Genomic DNA, 21824 nt, shown 5'->3' on the forward strand with positions numbered 1-21824 from the left:
TGTGCTTGACATGTGTTGTTGAAAAGGCCAAGCTATATGTCCTAGAGGGGGGGTGAATAGGACAATGCCAAATAAAAACTTATAACAGCGGAATAATAAAGAAAATGATAGCCAAATTAAATAATAATGCAGGAAAGAAAAACAACCTCAAAATTCAGATCTTGAGAGGTTGATACAAACGTTATTCTAAGGACAACCTTACACCAAAAACAGAGTTTATGGTAGGACAACCTTATTTCTAGAAAGGTCTTTGTATCAAGTCTCAAATCGAAGAGGAATACAAAAACAAATATGAACTGAATTGAAATAACTTGTAATTAAAGATGTATTGTTCTAGGGACAGCCATACACCATAAAAATGGCAGGGCAACCTTGCTGGAACAACTTTCAAAATGAAATTGAAAAACAAGCTTATAAAGGAATAGCAGAAAGTAAATTCTAAGCTATTACAACATTCTCACAAAGCTTGAAATAATTACAACATTCACCACCATACATACATCCCACAAAAGAATAAAAACAATTAAAAGAATAAATCAATCAACCACAACTCAAAGGATTTATAGTGGTTCGCCTGTGTGTTCACCAACTGTTATCCAATAGCCACACAAAAAGCTACTCCACTCCTAATATCCTCACACAGGGGATATTAGCGTTCACTAAAGATAGGTTTTCCCAGGTTCACCCAAAACCCTTACAATTGTGTCTTTGTATGTGGGCTTACACAATTAAAAAACCCCACTTCTGAGTTTTCCTGGCTTTCCTCAGATAACCAATATAACAAGATTTTTCTGGCAAATCTTGAAAGAAACCAAAATAATAGAAAGGAATTTACAATATGTAAAATACCTGAATATCTCCTTCGTTGTAGCAGCCCGGTAGAACCAAATCAAAGTAGATGATTGAATGTCCAAGTTCAATGTCCAGTACTCGATTACAATGGTTCTAGATCTAATTGATTTTAAATTAAACCAAATAGGGCTTGCCTTAATTGATTTTGATTCCAAAGAAAGGGAATAACAATTCCTCTTTTCAAATCAGATTGGAATAGCAGAAACAAAATCAATTAAAATAAAGCTAAGGAAAGAAGATATTAAATAAGCACACTTAGCTTAGATGGAGCACAAAATTATCTCTCAGAAGTTCGACGAAGATTGGCTTGAATACTATAATTAAATCGATGATTTCTTTTGAGATTCGTGCACTATTTATAGGTGAGAAGATCGGGTCTTCTGGTCTAGAGTGATCTTCGACTAGTCGAAGCCATAACGAATATTTGAAAGATTAGGCGGGATAAGCGCGACGGTTCTACGGCGGTCGTAGGTCACCTACGGAGTCGTAGGTTTCCTTCGAGTCGTAGGTCCTGAATATCTTATTTGGACTTGAGTCGTAGATTCTAGTCGAAGATGCGAAACACTTGTTCCTACGGTGGTCGAGCAGTTCAGGACTAGTCGAAGGCTAATGATTTTATCCGAATTTGTAACAAACTTACGAGTGATCGAGGATTTTGGTTGAAGCAAGTCTAGGACTAGTCGAAGAAGGACTAGGACTAGTCGAAGAACAGACCAATCACATGAAAAATAACATTCGACTTATGTATCTGAAATGACCTACTTCTAAGGTCATCCTATGGTCAAACAAACCTCAATCATGAAGTATGGACATTGAAACAAGAGACCATGAAGAATGAGCCTTGAAGTCTTGATGTAGACTAAACCTTGAAGTAGCTCAATCATGAAAGTGGCTTGAGTTTCAGCTTGAGTCTTGAGTTCAGCTTGAGTCTTGCCTTGTACTTTCTTTTTCTTTTCAGCTTGAGTCTTGTGAGCAGTTCTTGCATTCAAGAGTCTTGTCTTGTGATCAGTTCTTTCATTCAAGATCTTGAGTCTTGTACTTGAGAGCGTTGCTTGATGTGAGCTTAGCTTGTTCATGTATGTTGATCCTTGAGAGAGCTTCACTTATGCAAGTTATATATAACAGAGTATAATAGTGATTTTGGCACTACAAATTTGACAACAAACAGGGATATAAACTATAGCACTTACAATCTCCCCCTTTGTCAAATTAGTGACAAAACACATAACCAAACAAAAGTAAAACAACTGGTTAATACATGCAAATCAATAAGCAACATTAAACATTCAACCAGTTTCAACATTCAACAAGATCAAACATATATTCTTCTTGACACCCCACTCCCCCTGAGTAACATAACCAATGCTACTCCTCTCACAATCACATTAACAATAAACCATTCTCCCCCTTTTTGTCACAAGATGACAAAGGAGAACTAAATAAAAGAATGAGAGTAAACATGAGGAGGAAATAGAGTATAGCACAAGAGTCATAGAGATACTCAAGATAGCATCACATATATCCAGCATTACATCAAGAACAAATATTCAGCATAATACATAAATAGAATCCAACTCATACCCAAGCAAACAAGTGCTAAGTAATAAAGTTATTACATACCAAAAGTCTCATAGAAACTAGTCAGAATTAGAACTTGAAGATGGAGCAGGAATAGAAGGATCAAGTTGGTGCATGCCTTTGTTCAAGCGCCTTAGGTATTTGCGCATGTATTTGAATTGCAAATCATGAGCAACAGACATGTTCTCCAACTTAACATTAATATTCTCAACTTTATCTTCTAATGCACTCAGACGTGCATCAACATCAGATGGTACAAAATCTGGATCATTAGCAGAGTCAGAATCCAGTTCCTCAAAAATATCATCCATATTAATATCAACACCAGCTTCTTCAGGACCACCACCAACACCACCACCTTGTTCAGGAAGCAGATCCAACTTCATCTTATTAATATTTGTATTGTTGAAGATCAGATGATGGATTGGTGCTTCATCAACAGGCATATCGACTAACATATGAGTAGCCAATACAGTCATAAAGTATGCAAATGGAATGTCACTATGACCAGGATGGAGTCGAAACTGAAGAATGAAATGACAGATTAAGGAAGGCAAACAAATCTGAGTACCATTTGAGATAGCATGGATAACACGAACCATAAATGAAGTTAAATCAGATTTATTACCCGATCGAGGATACAGATTAGACACAAAGATTCTGTGAAGAATTCTGTATTTGGGTAACAAATACCTTGCGGGGAGCGCATTCCCTTTTTGAGTCCATTGAACATCCATATTACACAAGTCTCTAGTGAGCATGCGTTTTTCAGCCATTGAGGGTTTATCAGTTAAGTTATGAATTGGAATACCCTCATCATTCACAGGAATTTCCATAAGGGCTGAAATTAAATGACGATCAACGTCAAATGGCCCTTCTCTAGTAGAAATTTGAAAAGTTAAATTATCCTGTGAAAATGCACTAATACATGAAAACATGGATTGGGCAATGGACCGGTATGCAGGCCCACCCCAATGCAATAAGTTAGTCCAACCTACAGCTTCAAGCATAGGAAGGATGTCAAATGGAGCAATGTGATTGACATCAACAGCATGTTCAACGATAACCTTACGAGATCTAATGTCCCTAACAAATGATGGATCATCATTGGGAACAAGAAGATGACGTTTAGATAAAGGGGTAGATCTGGAGGAAGAAGAAGGACCACGTGAAGTAGTTTTCTTACCTCTAGAAGCCATTTGCAACAAGGATTTAAAGGAATAAAGAAGTTGCAAAGGATTGAGAAGAGGGTTTGCTCAAAACAGATTTTTCAAAATCTCAACCCCAAATCTCAATGATTTTCAAGATAGAAAGCTTCAAGAGAGAAAAGGAAGCAATCTTGACACAAATATGCAAGAAAAACGGATTTGGAACACTAACCTTGAAGAACTTGAAGGATGGGTTCGACGAGTCGAAGTTCGGCTCCAAGGAGAAGAAAGAAGAAATGAGGAAGAAAGTGAAAAATCCCCAATATGAAGTGAAATCCGTGCTCCACGACTGGTCGTGGGTATCTACGACCGGTCGTAGTACGACTGGTCGTGTATACTCACGACTGGTCGTACAAACCCCAAAAATTCAATATCTTGCAATTTACCCAAAAATAGGAATTCAATCTAGCAAATATATACAATATTATACAAGAAGGCATAAATTATCAATTTAAAATGCACATGCCAAGATCAAATTTCATCTTTTTGAACCTGCTTTTATCAAGAGGTTTTGTGAAAATATCAGCACGTTGATCTTCAGTAGGAATATATTCTAGAGATATAACTTTTCTTCTACTAATTCCCTTATATAATGAAATCTAATGTCAATGTGCTTAGTACGAGAATGCTGAATAGGATTTTTTGAAATATTTATCGCACTGGAATTATCACAATGTAATAACATAGAATCCTGTTTAATTCCATAATCACTTAGCATTCGTTGCATCCAAACAAGCTGTGTACATGCATTACCAGCTATAAGCTTCAGTTGTTGAAAGTGATATAGAATTTTGTTTCTTACTAAACCAGAAACTAGACAATTTCCAATAAAAACAACCACCACCGGTTGATTTTCTATCATCTAGATTACCCGCCCAGTACCCAACTAATTGAACATTGGTTTCATGAGGATACCAGAGACCGAGATTTACGACTTGCGACATATCTAATAATTCGCTTGACAAAGAATCAAGTGAGATTCTTTTGGATCGATTGATATCTTGCGCAAATACCAACACTTAGAGAAATATCAGGTCTACTAGCAGTTAAATATAACAAACTACCAATCATACTCCGATAAAGTTTTGAGTCAACATTTTTACCATTAGAGTCTTTTGATAGTTTCAGGGTAGTACTCATAGGAGTATCGAAATTCTTACCATTCTCAAATCCAAATCTCTTGATTAGATTCAAGGCATACTTAGATTGAGAAATGAATATTCCTTCAGATTGTTGCTTTACTTGCAATCCAAGGAAATAAGTCAATTCCCCAACCATGCTCATTTCAAACTGTGATTTCATCAAATCTGCAAACTCAGTAGTCAAGTCAGTACAAGTTGATCCATAAATGATATCATCAACATAAATCTGTACCATTAAGATATGATCATTATGTTTTTTAACAAACAGAGTTTTATCAAGATCCCATTTGAAAATTATGAGTTAAAAGAAATTTCGTTAGTTTCTCATACCATGCCCTAGGTGCTTGTTTTAATCCATAAAGTGCCTTTTAAGCCGATATACATGATCAGTATTTTTGGAATCTTCAAAACCCATTGACTATTCAACATAGACTTCTTCATGTAAATCGCCATTTAGAAAAGCACTTTTCACATCCATCGATAGATCTTTATCTTTTTAAAACATGCAATGGATATAAATAGTCCGATAGATTCAAGACGTGCTACTTGGTGCAAAGGTTTCATCGAAATCAATCCCTTCAATTTGAGTATAACCTTGTACCACTAGTCTAGCCTTGTTTCTAATTATATTTCCACAGTTCATCGGACTTATTTTTGAAAATCCATTTTGTTCCAATGATGTGTTTATCTTTAGGTCTTGGTACGAAATACCAAACATCATTTCTTACGAATTGGTTGAGTTCATCTTGCATCGCAACAATCCAGTTTTCATCAGCAAGAGCTTCTTTTACGTTAGATGGTTCAATTTGGGATGTAAAACATACGTAATTACATATATTCTCAAGTTATCTACGGGTGCGAACACCAGTGAGAGGGTTTCCAAGAATTTGTGTGTTGGATTATCTTTAACAGTCCTCAACTCAGAATCAGTTTGATTTGATGAAGTATCGGGTTTATCAATGATTAGTACTTCATCATTATCTGAATTAGAAATTGGTGTGTTTAAATGATCATCAATGACAACATTAATGGATTCTTGAATCACACCAGTCCTTTTGTTCAGAACCCTATAAGCTCGACTGTTTAAAGAATATCCTAGAAAAATACCTTCATCACTCTTCGTATCGAACTTTCCGAAATTTTCACGATCATGTAAAATATAGCACTTGCTGCCAAAAACTCGAAAGTATTTAACAGTAGGCTTTTTATTGAACCACAATTCGTAAGCCGTTTTATTATTATCTTTGCTAGTGTATACTCGGTTAATAATATAGCAAGCTGTGTTGACTGCTTCAGCCCAAAGATTTTTAGAGAGCTTCATGCTATTCAACATGACATTAGCCATTTCTTGAAGCACCCTATTCTTTCTTTCTACAATTCCATTTTGTTGTGGAGTTTTGGGAGCAGAGAATTCATGTAATATTCCTTGGTCGGTACAGAACTTCTCAAAATTGCTATTCTCAAATTCAGATCCATGATCACTACGAATTTTACTGATTTGAGAAGATTTTTCAGTTTGAATCCTTTTGAGAACTTTTCTTACTTCTTCAAGGGTTTCAGATTTATCCCTTAAGAAGACTACCCAAGTGAATCTGGTAAAGTCATCAACTATTACCAAGATATACTTTTTACCACCACGACTTTCCGTTCTGGTAGGTCCTATCAAGTCCATGTGGAGAAGTTCGAGTGGTCTAGATGTGGTATTTGAATTTACCTTTTTGTGTGAGTTCTTTGTTTGTTTGCCTATCTGGCACTCACCACATATTTTATCTAATTTATGAAGTTTGGGTAAACCTCTTACAAGTTTTCGTTTGCTCAATGTATATAAATTTCGATAATGTACATGTCCAAGACGTTTGTGCCATAAATCAGTCTCGTCTGTATGGACCATGTAACATATTTGATTAGATGAGCTGGATTCGCTAATAATATAGCAATTTTTAGACGTTCTACGTCCAGTTAATATTACAGAACCCTTATTATTTAGTATTTCACAGCTTTGATTAGAAAACCGAACATTATGGTTATTATCACATATTTGTGATATACTAAGCAAGTTGTGCTTTAGGCCTTCAACATATAAAACATTTTTAAACACTGGAAGATTAAAAAGTTGAACCGTACCTTGGCCTATTATCTTGCGATTGCTACCATCACCAAATGTGGTGAACCATCAGTCATATCTTTCAGAATCGGTGAATAAAGCTTTGTCACTGTCATATGCTGGAGCATCCACTGTCTACGTACCACTTTGAATGACTTGTTTCTTTGAAAGCGGTGTGAGCAACCAAGCAGGTGACTTTAGGAACCCATTTCATAATTGTTTTGGGTTTAGGAACATAGTTGGTCTTCTTTTGTGTATACTTGTAGGAATGACCTATAGAGTTAGATTTTAATAGCTCCTTGAGTAAATCAACTATCTTTTCAGCTAGTGGATTTCGATTCTGATTAAAGTTGACATGGCTGTTTCTAAGTTTTGAAAAGTTTTTGAATTTTTAGAAAAATCTTGATAAGTACTTTTCCCTTTTGAGTTTGAGGACTCTCCTTTAACAAACATAGGAGGAGTATACTTTTGTTTAGGAGGTTGATTTTTATCATAGCCCAACCCGGATCGATCGCCACATTTTCTTGATCCAGATAACAATTTTTCTAACTTTGGATCACCTTGGGCATATTTCCATGTGTCCTTTAAACTCAGAAGAGAAGATACTTCAGTTTTAAGATTCTCAATTTCAGATTTTAAATCAACAATTAGTGAGTTTTTGAATTCCAAATCACATTTTGATTTTTCAAAACTATCTGAAATTTGTGATTTTTCTAAGACAAGTGATTCAAAACAATTTTTGAGTTTAGAAAACTTTTCTTTTTGAAGTTTAAGTTTGACAGCAATTTTACAACTTTCCTTATATAGGGCATTGTAAGCATCTTGAAGATCATCTTCATTTTCACATTCACTATTCAGATTTTCTTCACTTGTAGAGTCATTATCTGAAAATGTGAATTTAGCTAGAGTCATAAGAGCTTTGACCTCATTGCCTGACTCGATTTGATAGTGCGTAGAAGAACCTTCAGAATCCGATGATTCATCCCATGTAGCCAACATACCCTTCTTCTTGGGTTTGTCCCTTTTAGGACATCTATTTGCTAAGTGCCCATATTCTGGACAGTTGTAACATTGTATCTTTCAAAGATTTTTAGAGATTTGGGTCTAAACTTCTTTTTGTCATTTGATTTTTGAAAATCAACTCTTTTCTTGCTTTTGAAAATTTTGTAAAATTTTTTAGCTAAAAGAGCCATATCATCTTCTGAATTTTTTCTTTTGAATTACATTTAGAAGATTTTAGCGCGATAGATTTACCTTTAGGAGCTTTAAAGTTTAACTCGTAGGTTTGTAGAGAACCAACTAGTTCTTCAACACTCATATTATCTGTATCACGAAGTTCCTGAATCGCGGTTACTTTAGAATTGAACCGTTCAGGAAGTGAGCGTAATATTTTTGCACATACTTTACTTTCTGGGATTTTATCGCCAAGACCCCACATTGAGTTTACAATGTCATTCAATCTAGTGTAAAAGTCCATAAACATTTCATTTTCCTCCATATGAATTTCTTCAAATCTGGTTGTGAGGAGTTGGACTTTAGATTTTTTGACAATTGTAGTACCCTCGTGTGTCATTTCTAATATATCCCAAGCTTGCTTTGCGGTATCACAGAAATGATTCTTTTGAACTCATCCGGTGATAGTGCGCAAGTAATTGCATTTAGTGCTTTAGCATTTGCACTACTCTCACTTTTCTGAAGGGTGGTCCATTGGTAATATGGTGTGGTTTTCATAGACTTTGAACCATCAACCCCAGTAACTTCCATGATAGGAGGATTCCATTCAGTCACTGTGGCTTGCCACACATTTTCATCCATTGATTTGTGGAACCCATTTCATAATTGTTTTGGGTTTAGGAACATAGTTGGTCTTCTTTTGTGTATACTTGTAGGAATGACCTATAGAGTTAGATTTTAATAATCATCGAAGAATTAAATCCAAGAATTAAAAGGAGCTATTAGGCTTTGATACCACTTGAAAAGGCCAAGCTATATGTCCTAGAGGGGGTGAATAGGACAATGCCAAATAAAAACTTATAACAGCGGAATAATAAAGAAAATGATGCCAAATTAAATAATAATGCAAGAAAGAAAAACAACCTCAAAATTCAGATCTTGAGAGGTTGATACAAACGTTATTCTAAGGACAACCTTACACCAAAACGAGTTTATGGTAGGACAACCTTATTTCTAGAAAGGTCTTTGTATCAAGTCTCAAATCGAAGAGGAATACAAAAACAAATATGAACTGAATTGAAATAACTTGTAATTAAAGATGTATTGTTCTAGGGACAGCCATACACCATAAAAATGGCAGGGCAACCTTGCTGGAACAACTTTCAAAATGAAATTGAAAAACAAGCTTATAAAGGAATAGCAAAAAGTAAATTCTAAGCTATTACAACATTCTCACAAAGCTTGAAATAATTACAACATTCACCACCATACATACATCCCACAAAAAGAATAAAAACAATTAAAAGAATAAATCAATCAACCACAACTCAAAGGATTTATAGTGGTTAGCCTGTGTGTCACCAACTGTTATCCAACAACCACACAAAAAGCTACTCCACTCCTAATATCCTCACACAGGATATTAGCGTTCACTAAAGATAGGTTTTCCCAGGTTCACCCAAAACCCTTACAATTGTGTCTTTGTATGTGGGCTTACTCAATTTAAATTCCCCCACTTCTGAGTTTTCCTGGCTTTCCTCAGATAACCAAAATAACAAGATTTTTTCGGCAAATCTTGAAAGAAACCAAAATAATAGAAAGGAATTTACAATATGTAAAATACCTGAATATCTTCTTCGTTGTAGCAGCCCGGTAGAACCAAATCAAAGTAGATGATTGAATGTCCAAGTTCAATGTCCAGTACTCGATTACAATGGTTCTAGATCTAATTGATTTTAAATTAAACCAAACAGGGCTTGCCTTAATTGATTTTGATTCCAAAGAAAGGGAATAACAATTCCTCTTTTCAAATCAAATTGGATAAGAAACAAAATCAATTAAAATAAAGCTAAGGAAAGAAGATATTAAATAAGCACACTTAGCTTAGATGGAGCACAAAATTATCTCTCAGAAGTTCGACGAAGATTGGCTTGAATACTATAATTAAATCGATGATTTCTTCTGAGATTCGTGCACTATTTATAGGTGAGAAGATCAGGTCTTCGACTGGTCTAGAGTGATCTTCGACTAGTCGAAGCCATAACAGATATTTGAAAGATTAGGCGGGATAAGCGCAGACAGTTCTACGACTGGTCGTAGGTCACTTACGACTGGTCGTAGGTTTCCTTCGACTGGTCGTAGGTCCTGAATATCTTCGCTGGACTTCGAGTCGTAGATTCTACGACCGGTCGAAGTGCGTCGACACTGTTCCTACGATCGGTCGAGATTCCTGGACTAGTCGAAGGCTAACAGATTTTATCCTAAATTTGTAACAAACTTACATTCGAGGAATTTCTTAGACTCGTCGAAGCAAGTCTAGGACTAGTCGAAGACGACTTAGGACAGTCGAAGAACAGACCAATCATATGAAAAATAACATTCGGCTTATGTATCCGAAATGACCTACTTCTAAGGTCATCCTATGGTCAAACAAACCTCAATCATGAAGTATGGACATTGAAACAAGAGACCATGAAGAATGAGCCTTGAAGTCTTGATGTAGACTAAACCTTGAAGTAGCTCAATCATGAAAGTGGCTTGAGTTTCAGCTTGAGTCTTGAGTTCAGCTTGAGTCTTGCCTTGTACTTTCTTTTTCTTTTCAGCTTGAGTCTTGTGAGCAATTCTTGCATTCAAGAGTCTTGTCTTGTGATCAGTTCTTTCATTCAAGATCTTGAGTCTTGTACTTGAGAGCGTTGCTTGATGTGAGCTTAGCTTGTACATGTATGTTGATCCTTGAGAGAGCTTCACTTATGCAAGTTATATATAACAGAGTATAATAGTGATTTTGGCACTACAAATTTGACAACAAACAGGGATATAAACTATAGCACTTACAGTTGTGCACATGTGTGGAATGAAATACATGGTGCCATGCGCACATGATACAGTTATTATTCTTCAGGGCGTATCTCACTAACGGAGTATCATACCGACGCACGGGTGGTACCTCCACGATCGCGGCGATGGGGCGGTCGATATGAGATAGATTTCAAGGTCTTGGGGTTCTGGTCAGTTAGGTGTGTACTTATGAATGATCAATCCATGTCTAGCTTAAGGGCTTCAATCATCATAAGCATGGAAAATAGTACCGAATAGACCAGGTGTTACAATCTACCCCCCTAATAAAAATTTCGTCCTCGAAATTTCTAGTTCTAAGCACAGTATCAAACTCACAACATAGAATCCAAACATATATCACCAAATTTATCAAACAATCATCCATCAAACACTAGAGGTATTGCTCACAACTATTCCCTCATGCCTGGGTGATAGGTATAGCCTCTACATTCTCAAATAGAGGATCCTGTTTTAACTAGGTTCTCAAACCGGGAATCTTAAATTCATGTCTCTAGATTCACACAAATTAGGGGTACTAACAGAATCTAGGTTTTCGATCAACGACACTAGGAGACCTAGTTTAAGTTCCTCTAAGTTTTTCACTTGCAGACCTTGCTTGTAATTGATCCCAAATCTTATGCTCTGATACCATCTTCTGTCACGCCCCAAACCCGGGGACGGACAGCTTCCGTGATGCCCCGAATTCGGCACTCGACTTCCATACACCAAGTCCCGAGTTCGGCGCACCACAAGGAAGATTTTTGACCAAAATTTTTTTTTTTTTTTTTTATACATAGTAATACCTGAGCATGAAGACCCATGATCAAACTACCAAGCAACTCTCTTCATCATAAGTCCCGATGGTTATAAGTATAATGCTTTACAAAATATACACAACGTCAACATTGCCAAATCGAAGAATAAATGCAATGCATCGAGAAAGCTAAGTCTTCCAAGCTACTCCAACCCTGAAAAAAAAATGGGAAATAGGAGGCTTAGGCTAAAAAGCCTAGTGAGTACACACGTGTGTGCAGTGTGTCCTACAAGCAGGCAAGATAAATGTACTACAAGGAAATCATACCATAGCCATAACCATATTACATGCATCCGTAATCACGTCATCATCATCATATTGTCATGCCGTAATTATACAATATCGAAAATACTGACAAGTCCATGAGTCATACAATATCAGAGTACGCAATATAAATCAGCATGTAAATGAGGAGTTATAAAGAGTCAAATATCGGATGTCGAGGATGCAACACAATATGTGGTGCGAATGAAATGACTATGCTGGAGTGAAGTCGGGATGGTGGTACGTAGTATCGCAGACTATGGGGTCATCACAAGGACTTCTATCCAAAATAGTCCCATACCTAATTTGGATAGTCGGACTCAATGTGGTAAACTCCCGATCTCGGGTTAGTCGCGCGCCCCAACCGAAATCCTGGCCATTGCGAAGGTACACACAATGATTTAGTTGCCACCCCGAGTGAATAGTAAATGAATGAATGAATGAGTATGCAACTCTGCTCAATAAGTCCACATATCGAGTTCATCTCTGGGATCATCATCGGGGTTTAGTACACTCCAAATGGCACTGTCTCTCTCCCAGCAGCACAGTCCAAGTGAGCGTAAGAAACCTCACTCTCTGCCTGGCCAATAGTCTGCCAATACCTATCCGGCACGACGATAGCGGACCCGTTCACGAGCTGGTCAAACTCAGCCTAGTAATGCCCTCTACCATCGGGTGGGTAAGGCCACACCCTCTCCCAACCGACCACGACACAGTGGGATACGTGGCCTCCTGGTATTCGGCACTCAGGCGCTCATGTATCCACTCGGTCTCGACGTTAGGTCATCTTTTGGCTTCAGAGGTTTAGGGACTTTCACCCACGGACATCTATGATGCCCATATGCTAGAACCAAACATTTTCGGTGTCCCATCTGGCCATCCACGATATGCCTGTGGAGGCTACGGCCCTGATGTTGCTAGGGCACACAATGCAAGATGCATGAGTCATACAATACAGTCATGCATCAATCCTGCGCATACCGTGCACTCATGTGAGATAACCTCCACCTATCAGGGAGTCTCATAACAATCTGTCCAACGACATATGCAATGGTCAACCACATCTCATAACAAACATGCAGATGATGCGTATGGGCATGTATGATAATGCTGTGCTGTCACATACTCATAATCAGTATCAATAACCGGCCTCAACAATCGGCTTCGACAATGTGGACATTTAACCAACATTGTCCCCAAGGAATGACCCACATAAATATCAATACATACATCATGGTGAAATCACACCACATCGGTCCTCAGATACATCACTTCAGGTCTCACACAAGGGCCGCACATTCATCCCATTGGGCCTCACTCATGGGCCATGAATACACCACATCAGGCTGTACGACCCATGGGCTTCAAATACTCAAGAGGTGAGCCCTACACATGGGCCTCAAATACATCACAATGAGCCACAACCCATGGGCCTAAAATATATCTCAATTAGCCACGCCCATGAGTCTCAATTACATCACATTGGGCTTCGCTCATGGGCCTCGAATACATTGCAAGTGGCCTCAAATCTATTTCACAGGTAGACCACATACCTGGGCCTAATACACATCACTATGGGCCGCATCACATGGGCCGAAAATACATCACAATGAGCTTCATCATATGGACCGGAAATATATCTCAATGGGCCTTACCCATAGGCCACGAATACATGGCTACACCAATTATGATAAGTCCTATACTACAACCACTTCGCACGTCACATAGATAATGATTCATATTCGGTGTCACCTGGTTAAGGGCCGAGAGCCACATTTCATCATACCATTTATAGTTTAAAGATTACATTGTATAAAAATCCAGGATCTTGATAGCATTAGCTTGGGTAATATAACCCTAAATCATATTCGGTTTAGTGTACAACTTGGTCATGTGTGATTCAAGTGGTGGTATCTATGTCGATAAGTACAAATCTACATTGTTGAATGGTCATAATGCCACTTGATTTCATACGGTTAGGTGGCCTTGTACTTATTTCACATTCATACAATTAGATGACTATGTATACTACATGTACTCCACCATTGCCTATGATTAGGTGGCTATACATACATCAAATACCCACATGATCAATGGGCCAAACAGGTAATATCACACCCTCACACCACTAGAGTTTATATATTTGTTATAATTAAACATGTTTTTAAGAGTTTAAACACAAGTATCATGATCTTATTACTTGGGGCCGCACTCTAACAAAAGTGCCAAGTGATCAAGGGATGTCCACAATCAGCCCATTTAAAGGATTAATCATCATTACTTCAAAAATTACCATACCAGTTCATCATACATTCCACACATGAAAGTTACAAACTCTTATCGAAGAGGCCCAATGGTTAGCCCAAACAAGGCTATCACTGATGGGTCCACATGGCGTTCACTCAAAATGGGCCTTAACATTCTTGGGCTCACATATCAATGAAATTCATAATGGGTCCTATGCAGTAGAGTCCATGGGGATTTCCCATGAAGTTGAGTTGTGTGTGACCCACCTACGACTTAGGTCTGCTTTGATTATTTTAGTCCAAGTCCTAAAATGATATGAGGAAGTGGATGGTCTGCATGGATTAAATAGATACACCATGGTGGCCTTAGGTTGGATTCAATAGTTAAGTCCTTATTCTCACAGCCTTGTGTTGTATGGTCCAATTCAGGTTGGATTGACTGTTCTGTGGGATAATGGCTTAAAGGAAACCCGGTATATGGGTCGATATCTAATACATCGTCAGGATGGCTCATAATGAATTTTCAATGATGAGAGTTTAATTTGCATTATTTCAGAACGTACGTACGACTATCTAATCATTGGATGGGCCTAAGTCTTGGTAACATATCTTCAAAAGAGTTGATAAAATAGATAAACGATGAGGATCTTAAACATAAATCATGCCATAACCATGGTGGATTAAGTGGCATAACACCTACATCAAAGTGGGTCATACCACACACAAGTTGCGAGGGTTACCCTCCATTAAATATTCATAATTATTTGTTGGGCCCACAGAGATGTGGTTCATAAATCCAGCCCATCCATTATGTGTGTCCCACTTGGTTGAGGGGTCAGACCAAGATTCAGATACATCCAAATTTCAGGTGGACCTAACACATGATTTTACATGCTCGAGCTTCGAGTTGTACGAATGGTTCAAGGAGATCAAAGTTACATGTGTGCTACAGGGAGGTATTTATTACATATACACAGTTCATCTATATTTTATTTTATTTTTTTATTTTTATTTCTTTTTTTTTTTTGAGATCATTTTATAGCCCATCCAAAAATGAATCATATCCGAATATTATCTGGACCTCACCACAAACAGTAGTGGAGATAATGATTTCACCATTAAACAATTTACAGGGCCCACCATACCGCTTATTTTCCATCCAATCTGTTCATAAGGTTACAAAGACCTGAATTAAGGGGAAAAACAAATTTCATACTGCTCCAAAATTTCTGACCCAAAAAGGGTTCCAATGGTTTACGTTCAATCCCTACCACTTTTGTAGTGTGGCCCACTTGATAGTTAGATCTATCTTATTTTTTTCTTCTCAAGCCTTAAGACAAACTTGCCAAATGGATGGACGGTTTGGATATAACACATACCTCATGATCAGATTGATCCAAATCTCTTTTTTTTTGTAAGTATTATTATATATATATATATTTTTTTATGGTGTGGGCCGCCTGAGTTCTGTGTATGGCTGAAATTTGGGGGTGACCCATTTTTAAATGGGACCCATCAAATGCAGGGTGCTGATGTTCGACATACATCAAGGTGGGGCCTATGGTGGGGCTCACTTCTTTCCAGCGTCAACTGAGACGCTGCTTGCTGCAGCAACAGCGTCATTGCTGTTGCAATTTTTTTTTTTTTTTTTTAATTTCATATTTAGGGCCCATAACAAGAGATCTAGCCCGTCTATTACGTGTGTCCCACTAAGTTAAGGGGTCATTCCAAGTTTCGAATACATCAAAATTTCAGGTGGGGCCCAGCAAGTGCTTTTATATGTTTTAGCCATGATTACACATTATTTTAGATGGTGTGGGCCACCTAGGTTCTTTGTATGGTTAATTTTTGGCGTGACCCATTTTCAAGAGGGGACCCATCAAATTCACGGCGCTGATGTTTGACATACATCAAGCTAAGGCCTGTGGTGGGGCCACCTCTTTCCAACGTCAAAAGAGACGCTGCATGCTGCAGCGTCAACGTTGTTTTGTTTTGTTTTTTTTTTTTTGTTTCTCATATATGGGGCCCACAACAGGACGATCTAGTCCATCTGTTGTGTGTGTCCCACATGGTGGAGCGTCCAATCCAAGTTTCAAATGCATCCAAATTTCAGGTGGGGCCCAGCAAGTGCTTTTATATGCTTTAGCCATGTCTACACATTAGTTTAGATGGTGTGGGCCACCTAAGATTTGGATTGTCTTCATTTTTCAACTCCATGGCTAAAATGAGCTGAGAAATTAAATGGACAACGTGGATTAAATACATACATCACGTGTGGGGCCCGTTGGGGACCCACAACCCCTGCCCCTTTAAATCAAATGGCTGGAAGTGTCTCTCTCTTCTTTTTTTTTATACGTGTAAGTGTGTGTGAGTTTGGCCAGCCCAATGGGCCAATGGATGGGTGATTTGGATGCCATACAAACATTTTGGTGGGGCTCACTATCAATGGGTCCCACATGAACTCTATAATAAATTAATTTTATATGTTTTCTCCTATGCATCCCCACCATTAATAGCATCATCATCATTATTGCAATTATCTTCACCATCAATCATACTATCTTTATCATCCACACCATTAATCACATCATCATTAACATCATCTCTACCATACATAAACACAACAAAATAAAATAAGAATGAGTAGGGTGGGTGTACTCACCTTGATGAATTAGATGGATGGTTGAGATGAAATTAATGGTTGAGATGGATGGAAGGGATGTGATTGATGGCCCACCAAGATCAATCCTCTCTCTCTCTCTCTCTAATTGTAGAAAAATGGTGAAAGGCTAAGGGGTGGAAGTGTATTTATAGAGAAATGGATAAACTTTTAGTTAAGTTAGGCTAATGTGATTAATATTAGTTTAGGCTATAATTTTGATAATTAACTCATGATTTGTAATTAATGGTGGATTAAAGAAGCATGGGATGGCATGGTTTGATGATGTCATACATGAGGTGTGGCATGGAGAGATGTTGACTTTGGGGAGCATATGAGAGATGGGAGGTATGGGTATGTGACATCACACACATGGGTAGAGATTCTCTCACCCATGTGTGGCATGTACATGTGTGCTTGACATGTGTTGTGCACATGTGTGGAATGAAATACATGGTGCCATGCGCACATGATACAGTTATTATTCTTCAGGGCGTATCTCACTAACGGAGTATCATACCGACGCACGGGTGGTACCTCCACGATCGTGGCGATGGGGCGGTCGATATGAGATAGATTTCAAGGTCTTGGGGTTCTGGTCAGTTAGGTGTGTACTTATGAATGATCAATCCATGTCTAGCTTAAGGGCTTCAATCATCATAAGCATGGAAAATAGTACCGAATAGACCAGGTGTAACAACAACACGTGAACTTGCATATTTTAGGCATAAGTTTACATTATTCCGATTGATGTGGCCCATCTAATTTTTTTCAGGCTTATCTTTTTGTAAGTACGGTTAGGTTAGAAGATAAGTAGGCATTCGCGGCTTAACTCAATTCTCAATCCAGGGTGATTACCAAATGACTCACTACTTTGACCGAGCAGAAGACCAGGATCCATCAGGATTAGAAAGGGATACAACGAGTTGTCTGCCCTGGTCAGTCGGGCAATCGACGTATCGGGTTTGAACCTACCACAACTGTCTTTCCGTATTATACCAACCATAAAGAGTAGATTATACCACCCTTAGGTAAACTTTATCATCAAACACTCAGCATAATAATAATGATTTGGACATTTATTTCCAAACCTTAAAGGTAGAAACTTTTAAGGGGGGTAGATTAATATGAGTTAGGCTGATGTAGTTATTATATACCCTAACACGTGTATAAACCTGAAACCAACAAAACTAAGCAAAATGAAATAATAAAACCTTTACGTATTACCCTTAGGCAATTTCGGGGACGAAATTGTTCTTTAAGGGGGGTAGATTGTAACGTCCCAGAAAAATCCATACAAAGACCCAAGTACCACCTTAGGTAGAAATCACGAAGGACCAAAACCTTTAAAAATTAGGTTAATGTTAGCAAGTGCTAAACTAGAGTGCTTATAAATTTAGCACTGATCGCTTTAAATATGATTTGCAAGACCAAAAGCGTGCAGAATCATTGACGCTACATTACCCTGAAATCTAGAATCCATCCCTAAACCCGGTTGCTCTCGGGAGCACACTGAAACTCCGTATCGGACCTGGACCGCACGTCGAAAGTCCGATGACCGTGAAGCTATATAGTTACGACCGCATTACTGGACTTGACAACTCCCTTAGAAATCAAGTCCTAATTATGTCTAGAAATGCATAACTTGAGCTTGGAGCAAGGTGCGTGAGAAATGTGAAAATATTTAGAAATGAAATACGAATGTAAGAAATCTGAGTCATGTCGCCTGTGGGCCAAATATAAGGATTCAGACCGTCAAAATCTGACCCAAATATACCCTCGGATCAGGAAAAATGTCCCACACATGTCGGTGTACTTGTGGCCCTAATCGAGTGCCCGTGACCGTTGAACTAAAACTGGTCCGCCACGGCTGATCTGTAAACCCGATCGGAACAAAAACTTAGCCTGACCTAGATCCATGGTCAGGGAGCTTAAGTCCGACTGCATTCAGCAAAGAGGCCTCCAGAAGTGCTCCGTTGGACCGAAACAGTCCGTATTTGGATATAACCTAAGTATACTTTGGCCCTGGGGCTATTTCCATCAATCCTAGGCCTATACAAGGACTTTAAACCCTCTCTCTCTCACCCCATACGAATTTGAGAAACCCTAAGGGAGAGAGGAGAGAAAAGAGAAGGGAAAAGAGAGAAAGTGAGAGTGAGAGTTGGAGATTCTTCCTGGAATTCGATTCTGCTATTCCATACACTCAACCACCATTCTTGTATCGCTATACAGGCGATTCCGACTCCGTACTTAGGTAAGGAAACCTAACCGTAGTCTGTTTTAGGGTTTCAGATAGTGTAAGTTATGAAATAGCTAACCTACTTTATGTTATAGGTTGTCAATCCGTCGTTGACAAAGACTGAGTGTCTAAAATGAATCCGTTACGCGTTTACTGGCGTAAGGTGCGGACTATAAACATATAGGTTATAGTTTTCAAGGCTTTCAATGTCGGTTAATGGTTTATTACTGATGTGGGTGCTATTTCACATGCCAAATGCGATATTTGTTACGCGTTTCAAATATATATGAACTATATGGAGTTTAGTGTATACCATGTATTTGTAGAAAAGATCATATACGTATGGATTTTAAAAGTGTGTTTGCCATGATTAATTGTCGTGTGTTTATACTAGTTGTATATGTAACAACTCCTTGGTGAAAGGATTTGCCCTAATACGTGATCTCACTAACATACATCATGTATGTTAGAATATCTAGTCTAAGTGTTTGTAGAAATGTCTGAATGAGCAACTACTTGGCATCAGGTACTTTATATGAGTATTGAGATAAGATTCTCAACTACCTTGGCTAGGTGTATGATTTCCTCCATGCGAGTTATATTATACTGCCTGTTTTACTTATGAAATGCGCATGTGTGAATTCCTGTGTATGTTTTATTTCATAACATGCTCAAATGATTATAGGATTGGAATTATATGTTTATTACTACTTTGACTATTTCATACGAATACTTGTTATCATTGATTGTGTTTGGGACTACAGTATAGTCTAGGCAATCGGTAACAGGCACTGAATAGGTGACTAGGGTTTTTCCACCACACAAGACGCGTTCGATGAACCCGAGTCGTACTTTGATTATCGGCAGTAGTTAGGCCACACGGAGTGCTTACGCACTTCATGTCGATCAACTCGAGGTGCACTCATACTAGTCGAGCTCGTCAAGTAACTCGATTGACCCGATGTATGTTCACCATGTATGGACGCTACTGCTTGAATCTAAGGTACCAAACTCACCAGTGAAAATTCCTTTAACCTTGGTACCTCGATCCGCTAAGACTCATGAGCTGGGTTTATGAGCCGGGCATGGTGGTATGGGATACCGTGGTCGAGCTGTCGGCCTACGCTAGGGTAACGAGCCTCCCCGTAGTGACCAGTGAGCAACCCAGACTCGTGAGCCAAATACGGTGGTATGGGATACTGATATTCGAGTTGTCGGCCTACCCTTGCATAACCTGGTTGTGGTCCCCAGTCGGGTTGGTGACAAGCCTTTGAAAATAGACTGCCAGTTGGTAGGGTGTGGGTGGTAGTGACCTCGAGTGTACTCTGAGACTACGTTGAGGCGACGAGTCTTTCCGTAGCAACTAGAATACAAACTAGGCCTACACTGATAAGGTGACAAGCCCTTTGTAATGACCTAGAAGCATAACATCGTATGAGATTTACTAGGACTGACGACCCTAGAATGGATCATCGTTTAGAAATTGATATAAGGGAGGTACCTCAGCTTCCCAATCCTGCTGTATGAAAATGACTAATAAGAACTTGGTAATCATATTCATGCACCACATTGCATGTGTCGTTTGACGATGTGTAGAGAGCACAAGGAAGTGACTGACATGCGCGACCGTTAGATGAAGATCGCTGAGGGAGTGCAGGCGAGGGCATGCATCATTTATACATACCATTCCTGCATTAATCAAAGTACATAGGGATGTTCGATTGTATTGCTTTATCATTACTGCTTGACTGAATTGATACATGTTAACCTTTGCTTTATTGTTCCACTAAGTTGATCACTCACTCCCACGTTACGGGGCGGTGTTTTAAACACCAACCATACTCTATTGTAGGTTCAGATGATGGCATAGCCTACGAGGCAGAGCCGGACTTTAAGGATGATGAGGAGGCATTCTCATATATGCAGTATTCAGGCGGGTTCTCGTAGACCATTCTAAATCGACGAGGCTTCAGGGTTATACTTGTAGTGGACTGTTACATTTCTGACATTCTGTATTTTGAAATAATACATGTAATTATTGACCTGGCAATGCATACATACTTTGGGGACCTATACTGATTTGTAAAGTTATACATATCCATTTCAGTCTTCCACTTGTGTATTATAACTGTTCTTGGATTATGTTTTGCTGATTTAGCTTAATCTTATCCATGTTTTAGGCACTAATACAGACAACATTTAATCATCATTAAATATGTTGCATAAGTGATGCGTTGGAACTCGGGAGTTGGACTTCTAATTGACCCCCAATTTTCAGGGCGTTACAGTGGGTGGGACCCTTGACTGAGTGGGCCACCTTGATGTATGAATTGTATATTTATGCTATACATATGCTTTTCAACTTATTTTAGACCGTGGTCTAAAAATGAATAAGATAAAATTTTCAGGTGGACCGCACTACATGAAAGAGTAGTTAATGACCATTGAAAACCTTTTGTGGGCCACAAAAGTTTTACATCAAGGTGATATTTGTTTGTCTTTCATCCAAATTTATATGACCTTATCAATTGGTTGTATTTTCATACATGTCTTAATACATTTATAAATGTTTTACATCATATTTGAATATAGTGGTCTTAGTTCAATCAGACAACGCATAGTTTATGACCCTATACAAAGGAAACCTATTCTATGCACTTCTTTCTTGAGATTCTATGATTTAAAAGTGTGTACTAAGGTCTTTTTT

General features: G+C 38.4%; 1 long non-coding RNA gene across 1 annotated transcript in view; it reads left to right on the forward strand.

Moving 5' to 3' along the window:
- Positions 1 to 21824, forward strand: part of LOC131258173 (uncharacterized) — a 49362-nt gene that overhangs the window by 25289 nt on the left and 2249 nt on the right. The window lies entirely within an intron of this gene.

Source organism: Magnolia sinica, chromosome 10 (assembly GCF_029962835.1).
Source record: "Magnolia sinica isolate HGM2019 chromosome 10, MsV1, whole genome shotgun sequence".
In the NCBI taxonomy this organism is placed as follows: domain Eukaryota; kingdom Viridiplantae; phylum Streptophyta; class Magnoliopsida; order Magnoliales; family Magnoliaceae; genus Magnolia; species Magnolia sinica.